The 16,802-nt window shown below is 46.4% G+C and overlaps 1 protein-coding gene across 1 annotated transcript in view; it reads left to right on the top strand.

Annotated features, from left to right (window-relative positions):
• The window catches only part of LOC126443278 (uncharacterized), a 110,165-nt gene that overhangs the window by 80,675 nt on the left and 12,688 nt on the right, over positions 1–16,802 (top strand). The gene's annotated exons all lie outside the window — the stretch shown is intronic.

The following is a 16,802-nucleotide window of genomic DNA, read 5'->3' as shown; positions in this document are numbered from 1 at the left end:
GATCACACAGCATGATTTGAAACACGAAGAGCAGAGACGCGCCGCGCCGCCTGGCCCAGTGAGCGTAGTTTGCTTTGATATAGGACCGTGTGGCGACGTAAAAAAATACTAGTTTCCACAGTAGAATGAAAGGAGAGTAACGGAAAGTGTTTAATTTGCAAGTACATCAGACGAAAAAGTAGCTTTTGCGCGAGTTTGTGTGATCCGTTTTTCGGTTTGTATTTGCGTCTTTGAGTGCGTTTTTGCCTGGGACAGTAAGGTCGTATCGAGGTGAAATTTGTATGACGTACTGAGGTCGGTGGTCTCTTGGCGGTGTCAAAGTTTTAAGATTTGAAGTGAGGGCATCGAGGAGTTTCGGACGTTTATGCAGCGTATTTTGAGACGATGAGAAGAGACGCGCCGCGCCGCGCCGCCCCGCCTGTCCCAGTAAGTGTAGTTTGCTTTGATATAGGACCGTTTGGCGACGTAAAAAAATACTAGTTTCCACAGTGGAATGAAAGGAGAGTAACGGAAAGTGTTTAATTTGCAAGTACATCAGACGAAAAAGTAGCTTTTGCGCGAGTTTGTGTGATCCGTTTTTCGGTTTGTATTTGCGTCTTTGAGTGCGTTTTTGCCTGGGACAGTAAGGTCGTATCGAGGTGAAATTTGTATGACGTACTGAGGTCGGTGGTCTCTTGGCGGTGTCAAAGTTTTAAGATTTGAAGTGAGGGCATCGAGGAGTTACGGACGTTTATGCAGCGTATTTTGAGACGATGAGAAGAGACGCGCCGCCTGTCCCAGTAAGTGTAGTTTGGTTCGATATAGGACCGTTTGGCGACGTAAAAAAATACTAGTTTCCACAGTGGAATGAAAGGAGAGTAACGGAAAGTGTTTAATTTGCAAGTACATCAGACGAAAAAGTAGCTTTTGCGCGAGTTTGTGTGATCCGTTTTTCGGTTTGTATTTGCGTCTTTGAGTGCGTTTTTGCCTGGGACAGTAAGGTCGTATCGAGGTGAAATTTGTATGACGTACTGAGGTCGGTGGTCTCTTGGCGGTGTCAAAGTTTTAAGATTTGAAGTGAGGGCATCGAGGAGTTTCGGACGTTTATGCAGCGTATTTTGAGACGATGAGAAGAGACGCGCCGCCTGTCCCAGTAAGTGTAGTTTGGTTCGATATAGGACCGTTTGGCGACGTAAAAAAATACTAGTTTCCACAGTGGAATGAAAGGAGAGTAACGGAAAGTGTTTAATTTGCAAGTACATCAGACGAAAAAGTAGCTTTTGCGCGAGTTTGTGTGATCCGTTTTTCGGTTTGTATTTGCGTCTTTGAGTGCGTTTTTGCCTGGGACAGTAAGGTCGTATCGAGGTGAAATTTGTATGACGTACTGAGGTCGGTGGTCTCTTGGCGGTGTCAAAGTTTTAAGATTTGAAGTGAGGGCATCGAGGAGTTTCGGACGTTTATGCAGCGTATTTTGAGACGATGAGAAGAGACGCGCTGCGCCGCGCCGCCCCGCCTGTCCCAGTAAGTGTAGTTTGCTTTGATATAGGACCGTTTGGCGACGTAAAAAAATACTAGTTTCCACAGTGGAATGAAAGGAGAGTAACGGAAAGTGTTTAATTTGCAAGTACATCAGACGAAAAAGTAGCTTTTGCGCGAGTTTGTGTGATCCGTTTTTCGGTTTGTATTTGCGTCTTTGAGTGCGTTTTTGCCTGGGACAGTAAGGTCGTATCGAGGTGAAATTTGTATGACGTACTGAGGTCGGTGGTCTCTTGGCGGTGTCAAAGTTTTAAGATTTGAAGTGAGGGCATCGAGGAGTTACGGACGTTTATGCAGCGTATTTTGAGACGATGAGAAGAGACGCGCCGCCTGTCCCAGTAAGTGTAGTTTGGTTCGATATAGGACCGTTTGGCGACGTAAAAAAATACTAGTTTCCACAGTGGAATGAAAGGAGAGTAACGGAAAGTGTTTAATTTGCAAGTACATCAGACGAAAAAGTAGCTTTTGCGCGAGTTTGTGTGATCCGTTTTTCGGTTTGTATTTGCGTCTTTGAGTGCGTTTTTGCCTGGGACAGTAAGGTCGTATCGAGGTGAAATTTGTATGACGTACTGAGGTCGGTGGTCTCTTGGCGGTGTCAAAGTTTTAAGATTTGAAGTGAGGGCATCGAGGAGTTTCGGACGTTTATGCAGCGTATTTTGAGACGATGAGAAGAGACGCGCTGCGCCGCGCCGCCCCGCCTGTCCCAGTAAGTGTAGTTTGCTTTGATATAGGACCGTTTGGCGACGTAAAAAAATACTAGTTTCCACAGTGGAATGAAAGGAGAGTAACGGAAAGTGTTTAATTTGCAAGTACATCAGACGAAAAAGTAGCTTTTGCGCGAGTTTGTGTGATCCGTTTTTCGGTTTGTATTTGCGTCTTTGAGTGCGTTTTTGCCTGGGACAGTAAGGTCGTATCGAGGTGAAATTTGTATGACGTACTGAGGTCGGTGGTCTCTTGGCGGTGTCAAAGTTTTAAGATTTGAAGTGAGGGCATCGAGGAGTTTCGGACGTTTATGCAGCGTATTTTGAGACGATGAGAAGAGACGCGCTGCGCCGCGCCGCCCCGCCTGTCCCAGTAAGTGTAGTTTGCTTTGATATAGGACCGTTTGGCGACGTAAAAAAATACTAGTTTCCACAGTGGAATGAAAGGAGAGTAACGGAAAGTGTTTAATTTGCAAGTACATCAGACGAAAAAGTAGCTTTTGCGCGAGTTTGTGTGATCCGTTTTTCGGTTTGTATTTGCGTCTTTGAGTGCGTTTTTGCCTGGGACAGTAAGGTCGTATCGAGGTGAAATTTGTATGACGTACTGAGGTCGGTGGTCTCTTGGCGGTGTCAAAGTTTTAAGATTTGAAGTGAGGGCATCGAGGAGTTTCGGACGTTTATGCAGCGTATTTTGAGACGATGAGAAGAGACGCGCCGCGCCGCGCCGCCCCGCCTGTCCCAGTAAGTGTAGTTTGCTTTGATATAGGACCGTTTGGCGACGTAAAAAAATACTAGTTTCCACAGTGGAATGAAAGGAGAGTAACGGAAAGTGTTTAATTTGCAAGTACATCAGACGAAAAAGTAGCTTTTGCGCGAGTTTGTGTGATCCGTTTTTCGGTTTGTATTTGCGTCTTTGAGTGCGTTTTTGCCTGGGACAGTAAGGTCGTATCGAGGTGAAATTTGTATGACGTACTGAGGTCGGTGGTCTCTTGGCGGTGTCAAAGTTTTAAGATTTGAAGTGAGGGCATCGAGGAGTTACGGACGTTTATGCAGCGTATTTTGAGACGATGAGAAGAGACGCGCCGCCTGTCCCAGTAAGTGTAGTTTGGTTCGATATAGGACCGTTTGGCGACGTAAAAAAATACTAGTTTCCACAGTGGAATGAAAGGAGAGTAACGGAAAGTGTTTAATTTGCAAGTACATCAGACGAAAAAGTAGCTTTTGCGCGAGTTTGTGTGATCCGTTTTTCGGTTTGTATTTGCGTCTTTGAGTGCGTTTTTGCCTGGGACAGTAAGGTCGTATCGAGGTGAAATTTGTATGACGTACTGAGGTCGGTGGTCTCTTGGCGGTGTCAAAGTTTTAAGATTTGAAGTGAGGGCATCGAGGAGTTTCGGACGTTTATGCAGCGTATTTTGAGACGATGAGAAGAGACGCGCTGCGCCGCGCCGCCCCGCCTGTCCCAGTAAGTGTAGTTTGCTTTGATATAGGACCGTTTGGCGACGTAAAAAAATACTAGTTTCCACAGTGGAATGAAAGGAGAGTAACGGAAAGTGTTTAATTTGCAAGTACATCAGACGAAAAAGTAGCTTTTGCGCGAGTTTGTGTGATCCGTTTTTCGGTTTGTATTTGCGTCTTTGAGTGCGTTTTTGCCTGGGACAGTAAGGTCGTATCGAGGTGAAATTTGTATGACGTACTGAGGTCGGTGGTCTCTTGGCGGTGTCAAAGTTTTAAGATTTGAAGTGAGGGCATCGAGGAGTTACGGACGTTTATGCAGCGTATTTTGAGACGATGAGAAGAGACGCGCCGCCTGTCCCAGTAAGTGTAGTTTGGTTCGATATAGGACCGTTTGGCGACGTAAAAAAATACTAGTTTCCACAGTGGAATGAAAGGAGAGTAACGGAAAGTGTTTAATTTGCAAGTACATCAGACGAAAAAGTAGCTTTTGCGCGAGTTTGTGTGATCCGTTTTTCGGTTTGTATTTGCGTCTTTGAGTGCGTTTTTGCCTGGGACAGTAAGGTCGTATCGAGGTGAAATTTGTATGACGTACTGAGGTCGGTGGTCTCTTGGCGGTGTCAAAGTTTTAAGATTTGAAGTGAGGGCATCGAGGAGTTTCGGACGTTTATGCAGCGTATTTTGAGACGATGAGAAGAGACGCGCCGCGCCGCGCCGCCTGTCCCAGTAAGTGTAGTTTGCTTTGATATAGGACCGTTTGGCGACGTAAAAAAATACTAGTTTCCACAGTGGAATGAAAGGAGAGTAACGGAAAGTGTTTAATTTGCAAGTACATCAGACGAAAAAGTAGCTTTTGCGCGAGTTTGTGTGATCCGTTTTTCGGTTTGTATTTGCGTCTTTGAGTGCGTTTTTGCCTGGGACAGTAAGGTCGTATCGAGGTGAAATTTGTATGACGTACTGAGGTCGGTGGTCTCTTGGCGGTGTCAAAGTTTTAAGATTTGAAGTGAGGGCATCGAGGAGTTTCGGACGTTTATGCAGCGTATTTTGAGACGATGAGAAGAGACGCGCTGCGCCGCGCCGCCCCGCCTGTCCCAGTAAGTGTAGTTTGCTTTGATATAGGACCGTTTGGCGACGTAAAAAAATACTAGTTTCCACAGTGGAATGAAAGGAGAGTAACGGAAAGTGTTTAATTTGCAAGTACATCAGACGAAAAAGTAGCTTTTGCGCGAGTTTGTGTGATCCGTTTTTCGGTTTGTATTTGCGTCTTTGAGTGCGTTTTTGCCTGGGACAGTAAGGTCGTATCGAGGTGAAATTTGTATGACGTACTGAGGTCGGTGGTCTCTTGGCGGTGTCAAAGTTTTAAGATTTGAAGTGAGGGCATCGAGGAGTTTCGGACGTTTATGCAGCGTATTTTGAGACGATGAGAAGAGACGCGCCGCGCCGCGCCGCCCCGCCTGTCCCAGTAAGTGTAGTTTGCTTTGATATAGGACCGTTTGGCGACGTAAAAAAATACTAGTTTCCACAGTGGAATGAAAGGAGAGTAACGGAAAGTGTTTAATTTGCAAGTACATCAGACGAAAAAGTAGCTTTTGCGCGAGTTTGTGTGATCCGTTTTTCGGTTTGTATTTGCGTCTTTGAGTGCGTTTTTGCCTGGGACAGTAAGGTCGTATCGAGGTGAAATTTGTATGACGTACTGAGGTCGGTGGTCTCTTGGCGGTGTCAAAGTTTTAAGATTTGAAGTGAGGGCATCGAGGAGTTACGGACGTTTATGCAGCGTATTTTGAGACGATGAGAAGAGACGCGCCGCCTGTCCCAGTAAGTGTAGTTTGGTTCGATATAGGACCGTTTGGCGACGTAAAAAAATACTAGTTTCCACAGTGGAATGAAAGGAGAGTAACGGAAAGTGTTTAATTTGCAAGTACATCAGACGAAAAAGTAGCTTTTGCGCGAGTTTGTGTGATCCGTTTTTCGGTTTGTATTTGCGTCTTTGAGTGCGTTTTTGCCTGGGACAGTAAGGTCGTATCGAGGTGAAATTTGTATGACGTACTGAGGTCGGTGGTCTCTTGGCGGTGTCAAAGTTTTAAGATTTGAAGTGAGGGCATCGAGGAGTTTCGGACGTTTATGCAGCGTATTTTGAGACGATGAGAAGAGACGCGCCGCGCCGCGCCGCCCCGCCTGTCCCAGTAAGTGTAGTTTGCTTTGATATAGGACCGTTTGGCGACGTAAAAAAATACTAGTTTCCACAGTGGAATGAAAGGAGAGTAACGGAAAGTGTTTAATTTGCAAGTACATCAGACGAAAAAGTAGCTTTTGCGCGAGTTTGTGTGATCCGTTTTTCGGTTTGTATTTGCGTGTTTGAGTGCGTTTTTGCCTGGGACAGTAAGGTCGTATCGAGGTGAAATTTGTATGACGTACTGAGGTCGGTGGTCTCTTGGCGGTGTCAAAGTTTTAAGATTTGAAGTGAGGGCATCGAGGAGTTTCGGACGTTTATGCAGCGTATTTTGAGACGATGAGAAGAGACGCGCCGCGCCGCGCCGCCTGGCCCAGTGAGCGTAGTTTGCTTTGATATAGGACCGTGTGGGGACGTAAAAAAATACTAGTTTCCACAGTAGAATGAAAGGAGAGTATCGGAAAGTGGTTAATGTGTAATTACATGTGACGAAGAAGTAGCTTTTGCGTGGGTTTGTGTAATCTGTTTTTCTTTTCGGTTTGCATTTGCGTCTTTGAGTGCGTTTTTGCCTGGGACAGTAAGGTCGTATCGAGGTGAAATTTGTATGACGTACTGAGGTCGGTGGTCTCTTGGCGGTGTCAAAGTTTTAAGATTTGAAGTGAGGGCATCGAGGAGTTTCGGACGTTTATGCAGCGTATTTTGAGACGATGAGAAGAGACGCGCCGCGCCGCGCCGCGCCGCCTGTCCCAGTAAGTGTAGTTTGCTTTGATATAGGACCGTTTGGCGACGTAAAAAAATACTAGTTTCCACAGTGGAATGAAAGGAGAGTAACGGAAAGTGTTTAATTTGCAAGTACATCAGACGAAAAAGTAGCTTTTGCGCGAGTTTGTGTGATCCGTTTTTCGGTTTGTATTTGCGTCTTTGAGTGCGTTTTTGCCTGGGACAGTAAGGTCGTATCGAGGTGAAATTTGTATGACGTACTGAGGTCGGTGGTCTCTTGGCGGTGTCAAAGTTTTAAGATTTGAAGTGAGGGCATCGAGGAGTTTCGGACGTTTATGCAGCGTATTTTGAGACGATGAGAAGAGACGCGCCGCGCCGCGCCGCCTGGCCCAGTGAGCGTAGTTTGCTTTGATATAGGACCGTGTGGGGACGTAAAAAAATACTAGTTTCCACAGTAGAATGAAAGGAGAGTATCGGAAAGTGGTTAATGTGTAATTACATGTGACGAAGAAGTAGCTTTTGCGTGGGTTTGTGTAATCTGTTTTTCTTTTCGGTTTGCATTTGCGTCTTTGAGTGCGTTTTTGCCTGGGACAGTAAGGTCGTATCGAGGTGAAATTTGTATGACGTACTGAGGTCGGTGGTCTCTTGGCGGTGTCAAAGTTTTAAGATTTGAAGTGAGGGCATCGAGGAGTTTCGGACGTTTATGCAGCGTATTTTGAGACGATGAGAAGAGACGCGCCGCGCCGCGCCGCGCCGCCTGTCCCAGTAAGTGTAGTTTGCTTTGATATAGGACCGTTTGGCGACGTAAAAAAATACTAGTTTCCACAGTGGAATGAAAGGAGAGTAACGGAAAGTGTTTAATTTGCAAGTACATCAGACGAAAAAGTAGCTTTTGCGCGAGTTTGTGTGATCCGTTTTTCGGTTTGTATTTGCGTCTTTGAGTGCGTTTTTGCCTGGGACAGTAAGGTCGTATCGAGGTGAAATTTGTATGACGTACTGAGGTCGGTGGTCTCTTGGCGGTGTCAAAGTTTTAAGATTTGAAGTGAGGGCATCGAGGAGTTTCGGACGTTTATGCAGCGTATTTTGAGACGATGAGAAGAGACGCGCCGCGCCGCGCCGCCTGGCCCAGTGAGCGTAGTTTGCTTTGATATAGGACCGTGTGGGGACGTAAAAAAATACTAGTTTCCACAGTAGAATGAAAGGAGAGTATCGGAAAGTGGTTAATGTGTAATTACATGTGACGAAGAAGTAGCTTTTGCGTGGGTTTGTGTAATCTGTTTTTCTTTTCGGTTTGCATTTGCGTCTTTGAGTGCGTTTTTGCCTGGGACAGTAAGGTCGTATCGAGGTGAAATTTGTATGACGTACTGAGGTCGGTGGTCTCTTGGCGGTGTCAAAGTTTTAAGATTTGAAGTGAGGGCATCGAGGAGTTTCGGACGTTTATGCAGCGTATTTTGAGACGATGAGAAGAGACGCGCCGCGCCGCGCCGCGCCGCCTGTCCCAGTAAGTGTAGTTTGCTTTGATATAGGACCGTTTGGCGACGTAAAAAAATACTAGTTTCCACAGTGGAATGAAAGGAGAGTAACGGAAAGTGTTTAATTTGCAAGTACATCAGACGAAAAAGTAGCTTTTGCGCGAGTTTGTGTGATCCGTTTTTCGGTTTGTATTTGCGTGTTTGAGTGCGTTTTTGCCTGGGACAGTAAGGTCGTATCGAGGTGAAATTTGTATGACGTACTGAGGTCGGTGGTCTCTTGGCGGTGTCAAAGTTTTAAGATTTGAAGTGAGGGCATCGAGGAGTTTCGGACGTTTATGCAGCGTATTTTGAGACGATGAGAAGAGACGCGCCGCGCCGCGCCGCCTGGCCCAGTGAGCGTAGTTTGCTTTGATATAGGACCGTGTGGGGACGTAAAAAAATACTAGTTTCCACAGTAGAATGAAAGGAGAGTATCGGAAAGTGGTTAATGTGTAATTACATGTGACGAAGAAGTAGCTTTTGCGTGGGTTTGTGTAATCTGTTTTTCTTTTCGGTTTGCATTTGCGTCTTTGAGTGCGTTTTTGCCTGGGACAGTAAGGTCGTATCGAGGTGAAATTTGTATGACGTACTGAGGTCGGTGGTCTCTTGGCGGTGTCAAAGTTTTAAGATTTGAAGTGAGGGCATCGAGGAGTTTCGGACGTTTATGCAGCGTATTTTGAGACGATGAGAAGAGACGCGCCGCGCCGCGCCGCGCCGCCTGTCCCAGTAAGTGTAGTTTGCTTTGATATAGGACCGTTTGGCGACGTAAAAAAATACTAGTTTCCACAGTGGAATGAAAGGAGAGTAACGGAAAGTGTTTAATTTGCAAGTACATCAGACGAAAAAGTAGCTTTTGCGCGAGTTTGTGTGATCCGTTTTTCGGTTTGTATTTGCGTCTTTGAGTGCGTTTTTGCCTGGGACAGTAAGGTCGTATCGAGGTGAAATTTGTATGACGTACTGAGGTCGGTGGTCTCTTGGCGGTGTCAAAGTTTTAAGATTTGAAGTGAGGGCATCGAGGAGTTTCGGACGTTTATGCAGCGTATTTTGAGACGATGAGAAGAGACGCGCCGCGCCGCGCCGCCTGGCCCAGTGAGCGTAGTTTGCTTTGATATAGGACCGTGTGGGGACGTAAAAAAATACTAGTTTCCACAGTAGAATGAAAGGAGAGTATCGGAAAGTGGTTAATGTGTAATTACATGTGACGAAGAAGTAGCTTTTGCGTGGGTTTGTGTAATCTGTTTTTCTTTTCGGTTTGCATTTGCGTCTTTGAGTGCGTTTTTGCCTGGGACAGTAAGGTCGTATCGAGGTGAAATTTGTATGACGTACTGAGGTCGGTGGTCTCTTGGCGGTGTCAAAGTTTTAAGATTTGAAGTGAGGGCATCGAGGAGTTTCGGACGTTTATGCAGCGTATTTTGAGACGATGAGAAGAGACGCGCCGCGCCGCGCCGCGCCGCCTGTCCCAGTAAGTGTAGTTTGCTTTGATATAGGACCGTTTGGCGACGTAAAAAAATACTAGTTTCCACAGTGGAATGAAAGGAGAGTAACGGAAAGTGTTTAATTTGCAAGTACATCAGACGAAAAAGTAGCTTTTGCGCGAGTTTGTGTGATCCGTTTTTCGGTTTGTATTTGCGTGTTTGAGTGCGTTTTTGCCTGGGACAGTAAGGTCGTATCGAGGTGAAATTTGTATGACGTACTGAGGTCGGTGGTCTCTTGGCGGTGTCAAAGTTTTAAGATTTGAAGTGAGGGCATCGAGGAGTTTCGGACGTTTATGCAGCGTATTTTGAGACGATGAGAAGAGACGCGCCGCGCCGCGCCGCGCCGCCTGTCCCAGTAAGTGTAGTTTGCTTTGATATAGGACCGTTTGGCGACGTAAAAAAATACTAGTTTCCACAGTGGAATGAAAGGAGAGTAACGGAAAGTGTTTAATTTGCAAGTACATCAGACGAAAAAGTAGCTTTTGCGCGAGTTTGTGTGATCCGTTTTTCGGTTTGTATTTGCGTGTTTGAGTGCGTTTTTGCCTGGGACAGTAAGGTCGTATCGAGGTGAAATTTGTATGACGTACTGAGGTCGGTGGTCTCTTGGCGGTGTCAAAGTTTTAAGATTTGAAGTGAGGGCATCGAGGAGTTTCGGACGTTTATGCAGCGTATTTTGAGACGATGAGAAGAGACGCGCCGCGCCGCGCCGCGCCGCCTGTCCCAGTAAGTGTAGTTTGCTTTGATATAGGACCGTTTGGCGACGTAAAAAAATACTAGTTTCCACAGTGGAATGAAAGGAGAGTAACGGAAAGTGTTTAATTTGCAAGTACATCAGACGAAAAAGTAGCTTTTGCGCGAGTTTGTGTGATCCGTTTTTCGGTTTGTATTTGCGTGTTTGAGTGCGTTTTTGCCTGGGACAGTAAGGTCGTATCGAGGTGAAATTTGTATGACGTACTGAGGTCGGTGGTCTCTTGGCGGTGTCAAAGTTTTAAGATTTGAAGTGAGGGCATCGAGGAGTTTCGGACGTTTATGCAGCGTATTTTGAGACGATGAGAAGAGACGCGCCGCGCCGCGCCGCGCCGCCTGTCCCAGTAAGTGTAGTTTGCTTTGATATAGGACCGTTTGGCGACGTAAAAAAATACTAGTTTCCACAGTGGAATGAAAGGAGAGTAACGGAAAGTGTTTAATTTGCAAGTACATCAGACGAAAAAGTAGCTTTTGCGCGAGTTTGTGTGATCCGTTTTTCGGTTTGTATTTGCGTGTTTGAGTGCGTTTTTGCCTGGGACAGTAAGGTCGTATCGAGGTGAAATTTGTATGACGTACTGAGGTCGGTGGTCTCTTGGCGGTGTCAAAGTTTTAAGATTTGAAGTGAGGGCATCGAGGAGTTTCGGACGTTTATGCAGCGTATTTTGAGACGATGAGAAGAGACGCGCCGCGCCGCGCCGCGCCGCCTGTCCCAGTAAGTGTAGTTTGCTTTGATATAGGACCGTTTGGCGACGTAAAAAAATACTAGTTTCCACAGTGGAATGAAAGGAGAGTAACGGAAAGTGTTTAATTTGCAAGTACATCAGACGAAAAAGTAGCTTTTGCGCGAGTTTGTGTGATCCGTTTTTCGGTTTGTATTTGCGTCTTTGAGTGCGTTTTTGCCTGGGACAGTAAGGTCGTATCGAGGTGAAATTTGTATGACGTACTGAGGTCGGTGGTCTCTTGGCGGTGTCAAAGTTTTAAGATTTGAAGTGAGGGCATCGAGGAGTTTCGGACGTTTATGCAGCGTATTTTGAGACGATGAGAAGAGACGCGCCGCGCCGCGCCGCCTGGCCCAGTGAGCGTAGTTTGCTTTGATATAGGACCGTGTGGGGACGTAAAAAAATACTAGTTTCCACAGTAGAATGAAAGGAGAGTATCGGAAAGTGGTTAATGTGTAATTACATGTGACGAAGAAGTAGCTTTTGCGTGGGTTTGTGTAATCTGTTTTTCTTTTCGGTTTGCATTTGCGTCTTTGAGTGCGTTTTTGCCTGGGACAGTAAGGTCGTATCGAGGTGAAATTTGTATGACGTACTGAGGTCGGTGGTCTCTTGGCGGTGTCAAAGTTTTAAGATTTGAAGTGAGGGCATCGAGGAGTTTCGGACGTTTATGCAGCGTATTTTGAGACGATGAGAAGAGACGCGCCGCGCCGCGCCGCGCCGCCTGTCCCAGTAAGTGTAGTTTGCTTTGATATAGGACCGTTTGGCGACGTAAAAAAATACTAGTTTCCACAGTGGAATGAAAGGAGAGTAACGGAAAGTGTTTAATTTGCAAGTACATCAGACGAAAAAGTAGCTTTTGCGCGAGTTTGTGTGATCCGTTTTTCGGTTTGTATTTGCGTGTTTGAGTGCGTTTTTGCCTGGGACAGTAAGGTCGTATCGAGGTGAAATTTGTATGACGTACTGAGGTCGGTGGTCTCTTGGCGGTGTCAAAGTTTTAAGATTTGAAGTGAGGGCATCGAGGAGTTTCGGACGTTTATGCAGCGTATTTTGAGACGATGAGAAGAGACGCGCCGCGCCGCGCCGCGCCGCCTGTCCCAGTAAGTGTAGTTTGCTTTGATATAGGACCGTTTGGCGACGTAAAAAAATACTAGTTTCCACAGTGGAATGAAAGGAGAGTAACGGAAAGTGTTTAATTTGCAAGTACATCAGACGAAAAAGTAGCTTTTGCGCGAGTTTGTGTGATCCGTTTTTCGGTTTGTATTTGCGTGTTTGAGTGCGTTTTTGCCTGGGACAGTAAGGTCGTATCGAGGTGAAATTTGTATGACGTACTGAGGTCGGTGGTCTCTTGGCGGTGTCAAAGTTTTAAGATTTGAAGTGAGGGCATCGAGGAGTTTCGGACGTTTATGCAGCGTATTTTGAGACGATGAGAAGAGACGCGCCGCGCCGCGCCGCGCCGCCTGTCCCAGTAAGTGTAGTTTGCTTTGATATAGGACCGTTTGGCGACGTAAAAAAATACTAGTTTCCACAGTGGAATGAAAGGAGAGTAACGGAAAGTGTTTAATTTGCAAGTACATCAGACGAAAAAGTAGCTTTTGCGCGAGTTTGTGTGATCCGTTTTTCGGTTTGTATTTGCGTGTTTGAGTGCGTTTTTGCCTGGGACAGTAAGGTCGTATCGAGGTGAAATTTGTATGACGTACTGAGGTCGGTGGTCTCTTGGCGGTGTCAAAGTTTTAAGATTTGAAGTGAGGGCATCGAGGAGTTTCGGACGTTTATGCAGCGTATTTTGAGACGATGAGAAGAGACGCGCCGCGCCGCGCCGCGCCGCCTGTCCCAGTAAGTGTAGTTTGCTTTGATATAGGACCGTTTGGCGACGTAAAAAAATACTAGTTTCCACAGTGGAATGAAAGGAGAGTAACGGAAAGTGTTTAATTTGCAAGTACATCAGACGAAAAAGTAGCTTTTGCGCGAGTTTGTGTGATCCGTTTTTCGGTTTGTATTTGCGTGTTTGAGTGCGTTTTTGCCTGGGACAGTAAGGTCGTATCGAGGTGAAATTTGTATGACGTACTGAGGTCGGTGGTCTCTTGGCGGTGTCAAAGTTTTAAGATTTGAAGTGAGGGCATCGAGGAGTTTCGGACGTTTATGCAGCGTATTTTGAGACGATGAGAAGAGACGCGCCGCGCCGCGCCGCGCCGCCTGTCCCAGTAAGTGTAGTTTGCTTTGATATAGGACCGTTTGGCGACGTAAAAAAATACTAGTTTCCACAGTGGAATGAAAGGAGAGTAACGGAAAGTGTTTAATTTGCAAGTACATCAGACGAAAAAGTAGCTTTTGCGCGAGTTTGTGTGATCCGTTTTTCGGTTTGTATTTGCGTCTTTGAGTGCGTTTTTGCCTGGGACAGTAAGGTCGTATCGAGGTGAAATTTGTATGACGTACTGAGGTCGGTGGTCTCTTGGCGGTGTCAGAGTTTTAAGACTGTAGGTGACGTGTCGTTAGATGCGTTGATGCAGTAGATATTCCGGGCACCGCTAAGTGTACCCCGGCCTCTCGCTGTCACTTGGTCGGAGTGGCCGCCTTATAACGTAACTGGAAGCAAGCGGAGCGCAGCGGAGTCGCATTGCAAAGTCGCTTGCTAAGTCGGGCGGCTAGGAGGGGGACATAATGCATGCTGCGAAGCCAAAGCCAACAGGATGCGCACTACACTCACCCCCCCCCCCCTCCCCCCCCCACACACAAACCAAGTCGCTTGCTAAGTCGGGCAGCTTAGAGGGGAACAAGAAGTCGCTTGCTAAGTCGGGCGGCTTGGTCTGACGGCGCGTATTTTTTTTTTCCCCCTGGCTTTCCTTCTAGACACCCTTTCACTGCTGCCACACAGTACTGGTTGTGTTTTAAATATTATGTAACGCTCCAATTATTTTAATGCAGCCCAATTGCGACGATTTGTGTGTGTGTGTGTGTGTGTGTGATCTGGAAATTTCTGTTTTGCTTTCTCAGTCGGGAAGCTAGGGTTGCAACAATATTATATTGAAGCCTGCTAACTCAGGAAGTGCAACCTGGAAGCAAATAGCTGAACATGGATTTTATGACGCCTCCAGGCGACTGTGAGAGGCTGTGCTCATCCCTGGATTCGCACCACGGGATATCGGCCGCGAGCTGCGAATTCCGACGAATGACGGGCCGCATTTTGTGCCCCATAACCCCCCCCCCCCCCCCACCACACCCCCTATCGCAATACTGGACCGCGCTTTCCGACGCATTCTGTGGTGTCACCGCCAGACACCACACTTGCTAGTTGGTACTTTAAATCGGCCGCTGTCCATTTAGTACATGTCGGACCCGCGTGTCGCCACTGTGTGATCGCAGACCGAGCGCCACCACAAGGCAGGTCTCGAGATCCGGAATAGCACTCGCCCCATTTGAACGACGACTTTGCTAGCGACTATACTTACGAAGCCTTTCTCTCATTTGCCGAGAGACAGTTAGAATAGCCTTCAGCTAAGTCCATGACTACGACATAGCAAGGCGCCATTAACCGTATCTGAAGATAGTCTTATTTGTATTATCAAGAGCGATGTACCACAAGGATGGAATAAAGTTAAGTATTCGAGGAGCTGCATACTTTTCTTATTAGCATTCAATACTTATCCTGTTCCAGAATTCACGCCCGTCTGCGTTAGATAGCGTCCATTTCGGCCTCCTCTATCTACAAGGTGTTGGCACATTTGCCAACACATCACATTCCGTCCTTGGCGTACTATGTATCGTCTGCCCTGTGTCCCACGCTCTTCACACTTTCCCTTTTTTTTTTATTGTTACAGTCTATAGAAATCCCTCCGCGTTTTCGGCAGGCACTTCATCTGTAACACTACGTTATGTGAATGGGCGGCACAAGTGGCAGCGTGGATTTATGCGGCATTAGGCATGTCTTGCAGTACTGGTACATCTGTCTCTCATCTTTTGTATTACAGTGGATTTCTTGCCTTTGATTCTCATCTGACAACTTGTTATTTGGCGCCACACAGCACAGCTTATGGTACTGATTATTGTAATGCTGCAGTCGTCAGGAATTTCGATGCACCTGTTTGATCTGCACATTCCTGTTGTGTCTTGACAGACAGTATGACTGATATTAGACACCACACCGACGAGTGTCTTTTATTCTAGCCACCATGTTGCTCAACTACAATTCTACACTTTGGTTTCCCCACTTTATTATTCAGTAGCGCCTACTGTTGTGGAAGTTATTCCTTCTTGCCTCACCTCAGACTTAGTGCTTGTTTTCACCTTTTGCGTCTCCACTTCACTGCCTGTACAGCGTTTTCGTGTGTTCTCAATTGTAGTAAACATACCATCTACACACTATGTATATATATATTTATATATATTTTTCTCTATCCCCCTCCACTCACTTTATACTTATATTACCTGTTACTTTCGTTCCTTCCTTATTTCTCTCCGCCGTTTCCTCTTTGCCCGATACATCCTCCCTCTTCTCACCATGGCTTCCTTCTCCTCCTCTCATCCTTCCCCATATTACTATCCTCTTCAACTCTCTCAAACATACTTTCCTCCTACACTCCCTCCCTCCCTCCCTCCCTTCTTTCTACATACTACTTTTTCTCCTCCCCATCTCTTTCTTTCCGCATTGCTGCATGCAAAGCAGTCTATTCAAGTTCTGTGGTTAATACACACATCTCAGCTGCAAAAGCATCTGTTACTGAACATGCAAGAGATAGCTTGCATGGAGGAGTGACTGCTTACGCAAAACTTACTCTGCACATTTGAGATACTGTAGATGCAAGAGTTGCAGCACACACTATCCATGTTCTATTAGCGAAAACTGCTGAAAGTAAAATTATTCCTATTCATATCAGTATATCTGTACATGCAAGTGTTACTGTATACAGAAAGGTTGCTGCAAATGAAACTGCTACTGAATGCACAATAGTTAAGGCACTACAAGGTTAATCACAAGGTCTACTATCCTTGCAAGTTGTGCTGTCCTCTCAAGTTGTGCTGTCCTCTCAAGTTGTGCTGTCCTCTCAAGTTGAGCTGTCCTCTACAGTTGGACTGTCCTCTCAAGTTGAGCTGTCCTCTCAGGTTAAGGTGTCCTCTCAGGTTGAGCTTTCCTCTCTAGTTGAGCTGTAATCTCAAGTTGAGCTGCCCTCTCAAGTTGAGCTGCCCTCTCAAGTTGAGCTGCCCTCTCAAGTTGAGCTGCCCTCTCAAGTTGAACTGCCCTCTCAAGTTGAGCTGCCCTCTCAAGTTGAGCTGCCCTCTCAAGTTGAGCTGCCCTCTCAAGTTGAGCTGCCCTCTCAAGTTGAGCTGCCCTCTCAAGTTGAGCTGCCCTCTCAAGTTGAGCTGCCCTCTCAAGTTGAGCTGCCCTCTCAAGTTGAGCTGCCCTCTCAAGTTGAGCTGCCCTCTCAAGTTGAGCTGCCCTCTCAAGTTGAGCTGCCCTCTCAAGTTGAGCTGTCTTCTCAAGTTGAACTGTCCTCTCAAGTTGAGCTGTCCTCTCAACTTGAGCTGTCCTCTCAAGTTGAGCTCACCTCTCAAGTTGTGCTGTCCTCTCTAATTGAGCTGTCCTCTCAACTTGAGCTGTCCTCTGAAGTTGAGCTGTCCTCTGAAGTTGAGCTGTCCTCTGAAGTTGAGATGTCCTCTCAAGTTAAGCTGTCCTCTCAAGTTAAGCTGTCCTCTCAAGTTGAGCTGTCCTCTCAAGTTGAGCTGTCCTCTCAAGTTGAGCTGTCCTCTCAAGTTGAGCTGTCCTCTCAAGTTGAGCTGTCCTCGCAATCTGTGCTGTC

This window comes from Schistocerca serialis, unplaced genomic scaffold, assembly GCF_023864345.2.
Source record: "Schistocerca serialis cubense isolate TAMUIC-IGC-003099 unplaced genomic scaffold, iqSchSeri2.2 HiC_scaffold_1431, whole genome shotgun sequence".
In the NCBI taxonomy this organism is placed as follows: Eukaryota; Metazoa; Arthropoda; class Insecta; order Orthoptera; family Acrididae; genus Schistocerca; species Schistocerca serialis.
Note: the sequence above shows the minus strand (reverse complement) of the source record. Positions and strands in the feature narration are given on the sequence as shown.